Source organism: Myotis daubentonii, chromosome 3 (genome assembly GCF_963259705.1).
Source record: "Myotis daubentonii chromosome 3, mMyoDau2.1, whole genome shotgun sequence".
In the NCBI taxonomy this organism is placed as follows: Eukaryota; Metazoa; Chordata; class Mammalia; order Chiroptera; family Vespertilionidae; genus Myotis; species Myotis daubentonii.
The window spans coordinates 150000470-150006142 of record NC_081842.1 but is presented as its reverse complement, the minus strand read 5'-3'; the positions used below and the strand labels follow the sequence as shown (position 1 = coordinate 150006142).

At 47.0% G+C, this 5673-nt stretch overlaps 1 pseudogene; it reads left to right on the top strand.

The window, feature by feature from the left end:
• The first annotated feature begins 3700 nt into the window (after positions 1-3700).
• LOC132229728 (tubulin alpha-1B chain-like) lies at positions 3701-5147 on the top strand (annotated as a pseudogene).
• The last annotated feature ends 526 nt before the right edge of the window (positions 5148-5673 follow it).

Here is a 5673-nt window from a genome sequence, read left to right as displayed (position 1 = left end):
TTTTTTTTTTTTTTTTACTTTAACATATTTTTCTCCTAAACTAGCCTTGACCTGCCTTCAAGGTAACATCAGTGACACCTTTGGCACCACTCCTTTCTTCTTTTGATATAGTCATCAAATAATGTTGAACGCCTACTGGATGCCAGGTGTATTTGTGCCAAGGATAGGAAAAGGAATATGACACAGTCCCTCACTCCAGAGTCCAGGTGGGGGGATCACTCATGGGCACATGTATTAGGATGTGGCACTTACACTGGCAAAGACAAATTTGGGAAATGGGGGATGGCTCCCTACCTAGTATCTGAGCTCAGGAGCCAGAAACTACGAAGAGGAACATCTCTCCACCGCTCCCCTGGGTCCTTAGGAATACTCAGGAGGGCTTCCAACTCTCACGGCTCGTGGGAACTGGAGCATGACATATGTGGCAGAGGCGAGACCATTTTACCTGGATTTTGAGGGTCAAGGAAACCCCCAGCTGACATCTAGTAATACTGGGATGGCAGACATGACTGGATGCAAGTGACTTCAATGTCCTCACTTTGGGGGAGTGGTGTGTACCAGCGTGTGTGTGTGTGTGTGTGTGTGTGTGTGTGTGTGCGCGCGCGCGCGCGCCAAACAAGCCTCAGAGTTGCAGGAACCCACATGGCAGAGGCTGTTCCCTGACTCCTAGATCAGAGCTTCTGTTGGAAGTGGCATATCCTTAGACATCCTTTTTTCTTTTTTCAAAATCCTCCCTTTAATGACTGAGGAGCCTGAGACCTAGAGACGTGCAATGACGTGTCACCAGGGGCTGGGACTGGTCCCCAGGATTTCTGACTCCTGGGTCCCTCTTTAGGTCTTGCTACCTTTTTGACCAACTCTGTGAGCAATTAGGGCAGCACAGCTATAGACAAAGGGAGACCTTACCTACGCTCACTTTGGGCAAGTTCAGGCAGCACAGGCTAAGTAAGGTCCTCTGCTTGTCAACATGCCCTGTGTAATTGCTTATATTGCCCCTATGAGCTCTCTTCTGGCCAGAGAGTATTGTCTCTCTTGTTCAGGGCTGTATCCCAGCACCTGGCAGTGAGGGGTGCTCTCTCACTGTTGATTGACTGAGTGGATGAGATATACCTCCACCCAGCTTTAGTCAGAGAAACCCAGACTGAAGTCACACGAAGACTGGGCTCCTTCCCACCCTCGGCGTCAGTGGCAATAATTCCCTGTATTCAGATGGCCCTTTGCTATTTCCAAACCTATTCACTTGCTTGGCTACATTCAATCTCGAGTATCCCTGCAGGGTGAACATTTGTCTGAGGGTGAAGCAAGTCTTAAAGGTTCTGGACTTGTCTTTAGCACTTTTATTCAGGCCCACAAAACCTGAAAAGCCAACAAGTTGCTGTATATTATGTAGACTCCGGGGGAATTGCATCATTTCCCACAGTTTAAGATTGAATCCTAAATGTATGGCATTAAAGGGACTGTCCCTCCCATGGTTGTCTGTTGCACTGTAATTCATTCAACTGGAGTCCTTCCTGGGGACGTTCAGCCCAGATCTAGGGTGAGCACAATGCAGCTCTCTTACAAGCCTCTGGGTCTGGGAATACAAAGGATTTTCAGTCCAACACAGACATGGGTTCACACCTTTCTCTCATCTCACTGGAAATTTCCTGAAGGGAAAGGCCACATCTGTGCTGGTCAATTCTACAATCCAGGACCTAGCCTTTTCAGTGGATGGATGGATGGATATGGATGGATTAATGAAATTTCAAGGAATCTTCCCACTTCAGAGAAGCTTTGAGTCCTCCCTCCTTTGCTATTCAGTTGATTTCTTCACAAAGACCATTATCATGACCAGACAAAAAGGAGTGCATTAGCTGACTCTAAGAGTAGTTAAAGAGTCCACAAAGGAGAGGGTGCCCCATAAGGAATTTCTCCACAAAGAAAAAGAATCTAGAGGAAAAGTAATATTAAAAATGCACATGGATATTTTTTAGCACCAGACACTTTATCTTATTTTGTCCTCACAAAAAGACATTCTGATATAAAGAACAACAATGTAGTGACTGTTTCCTTATGTAGGTTATTTTGCTGAGGACTATCCATGCATCATCTCATTTCAAATCCACACCTTAATCAGGCCAACCCTTTTATTATAGCCATTGTGTAGATGAGGAAACTGAGGCTTATAGAGATGAAACATTTAGGATGGAACAGTTTTAAGAACTGAACACAATTTCAAACCATATGGTCTTTTTTTTTTAATACAGTATATTGTTATAATTGTTCCATTTTATTATTAGTTTTTTTTCAAGTATGAATTAATTTTTTTATAATTTTTATTTCTTAAAGTATTACAAAGAGTATTACATATGTCTCCTTTTTTCCCCCCCTTGACATTCCCCCGGCCCCTACCCCCCCCACCCCCACCCCGGTGTCTTGTGTCCATTGGTTAATCTTATATGCATGCATATAAGTCCTTCGGTTGATCTCTTAACACCCCCCCCCCCAAACCCTCCCCAGGCTTCCCACTGTAGTTTGACAGTCTGTTCAAGGTTGCTCTGCCTCTGCATCTACCCCTGTTCATCAGTCTATACTGGTCCCCATTATCTGTCCCAACCTCACTGGAGCAGTCCCAACCTCTCTGGGGCTGTCTCAGCCTCACCAGGGCCGTCCCAACCTCACCGGGGCAGTTTCTACCTCACCGGGGCCATCCCTACCTCACTGGGGCCATTTCAACCTCACCAAACCATATGGTCTTTATTGCTATGACTTATGGTAAGACATAATTTGACTTTCTTTTAGAGAGATGAAGAAACTGAGGCTCAGAGAGCTCAAGAATCCTGCTCAAGCCAGTAAGTGGTAGTGCCAGGACTCAAACCTAGGTTGGCCTAACTTTGTTTATTAGTGTTTTTTAATCCTCACCCAAGGATATGTTTTTCATTGATTCTAGAGATAGAGGCAGGGAAAGGGGGAGAGAGAAAGAAAGAAAGAGAGAGGGGGAGGGAGGGAGGGAGGGAGGGGGAGAGAGAGAGAGAGGGGGAGAGAGAGAGAGAGAGAGAGAGAGAGAGAAACATTGATGTGAGAGAGAAAGGGACAAGGAGGAAGAGGATGGAGGCGATGGAATGAATGGCATCTGTCACCTACTGGCTCCCTCCATAGACACAAAGATAGAGGCCAAAGCAATATTGCTATTGAAGGGGCAGGTTGGAGACCCTGGACTCCAGCCAAGCTAGATTGGGGATGGGCCCTTCCCCTCTCCTCTGTCTTGTTCAATGCTGGGACTGGAATCCTTGGGAGCATCCAGAATTCACTCCCGCTGGGAACACTGGCTTTTTCCTGATTGACAGAGTCACCTCAAAACAGGGGTCCTTGGACACAAGAGGAGGAAGAGGGCTGAGGCAGTGTGATAACATGAGCTGACCAATTTAGTGTGAAACATGCCCCCTCTATGGACATTTTCGGGCATGGGCTGAGGTTACACTTCTAAATGAATGGAGGTGATCAGGCAGTAGATATAGATCTATAATTACATCACCACTTAGTGCTTGCTGAAGGATACTGTGCTCTGTTGAACTACATGAATTACATTTCAGCCACACATAAGAACTCCTCAAAGTGAAATTGCTTTGAATGCATTACTTACCTCAACACTTAGCTTGTCAGGGACAGTAATCAGAACCCCATGTCTTCTCCTGTTGTCTGTGCCTGCTAACTCCCAGCCATGCACGAGCACATCTCCATCCTTGTTGGCCAGATGGGCAAAGCTTGTTGGGAGCTTTACTGACGGGACTTGGCATCCAGCCCAATGGCCAGATGCCAAGTGAAAAAACCAATAGGTGGGGAGATGACTCCGTCAACACCTTCTTCAGTGAGACAGGAGCTGGCCAGAATGTGCCCAGGGCAGTGTTTGTAGACCTGAATCCTACACTGATGAAGTTTCCACAGGTACCTACCGCCAGCTATTCTACCCAGAGCAGCTCGTCACATGCAAGGAAGATACTGCCAATAACTATGCCTGCAGACACTACACCATTGGCAAGGAGATCACTGACCTCATCATGGACCAAATTTGGAAACTGGCTGACCAGTTCACAGGTCTTCAGGACTTCTTGATTTCTTACATCTTTGGTGGGGGAACTAATTCTGGGTTTCATCACCCTACTGATGGAACAGTTGTCTCTTTGTCAATTATGACAAGAAGTCCAAGCTAGAGTTCTCCATTTTCCAGCCGCCCAGGTTTCCATAGCCGTAATTGAGCCCAACAACTCCATCCTCACCATCCATACCTGGAGCACTCTGTTCCTTTGTGGTTGACAACGAGACCATCTGTGACATCTGTTTTAGAAACCTCAATACAGGGTGGGGCAAACGTAGGTTTACAGTTGTTCGTATGGAAAATAATACAATAATTAATAAGTAATAATACAAGAATAAACTCTCCATTTTGTGTACTCACAACTGTAAACCCACCCTGTATTGAGTGCCCAACCTACACTAACTGCCTTATTAGCCACATGGTGTCCTCCATTACTGCTTCCCTCAGATTTGATGGAGCCCTTAATGTTGATCTGACCAAACCCAAGAGCAACCTTGGGGCCCTAACCCCACATTCACTTCCCTCTGGCCTTATATGCCCCTGTCATCTCTGCTGAGAAAGCCTACCACAGACAGCTTTCTATAGCAGAGATCACCAATACATTTGCTGAGTCAGCCAGATGGTGAAATATGACCCTTGCCTTGGCTTGCTGCTGCTTGTTGTGCCGTGGTGATGTGGTCCCCAAAGATGTCAATGCTACCTTTGCCACCATGAAGACCAAGTGCGGCATCCAGTTTGTGGACTGGTGCCCCACTGGTTTCAAAGTGGCCTCTCACTGTGTCCCTGGTGGAGACCTGGCCAAAGCACAGCGAGCCGTGTGCATGCTGAGCAACACCACAGCTATGGCGGAGGCCTGGGCTCTCCTGGACCACAAGTTTGACCTGATGTGCGCCAAGCATGCCGCCGCCCACTGTACGTGGGTGAGGGCATGGAGGAAGGAGAGTTTTCTGAGTCCCGTGAAGACATGGCTGCTCTTGAGAAGGATTATGAGAGGGGAGTGTGGATACTGTCAAAAGAGAGGGCAGGGAGGAGAGGAATACTAATCACCATTTCTTTCAGCCCTGCTACATAGCGTACTCCGAACTTCAGCTTCACTAGCTGACGGATGTTAAAACTTTCTGGTTAGATTGTCTTCACTTTCACCTGTGATCATGCCTGTCTTTTCCATGTGTACCTGTAAGATTTCCCCCTCATACCTCATAGTAAAGGCATTGAGAAAGAAAAAAAAGTGAAATACTTTCGCTGGCCCAGTATTTGTCATGAGGACACTGGGGCGGGGGGGTGGAAATGAAGAAAAGTCTTCCATGGTTCCCAGATTGAGGGGAGCTTAATGAGGAGAAATGCCCGATCCCTGCATTTAACAGCAAAAAATGTCCTGTGACTGTCATTGCCAACCTGGAAGAAGCTCTCAAGATTATTGTATCCAAACCCCTCCCATTTGCAGCTTGGCTGAGGGTGTAGTGTCATGCCCAAAGTCACAGAGACCCATCTGGCTGGCAGGTGGAGGGTCCATCCCAGTGGGTCACTGCGAGCAACACCACAGGTGTGGCTGAGCCTGTGAGGGAGGCAACCAATTGATGCTTTTCTCTCGCAAAGTC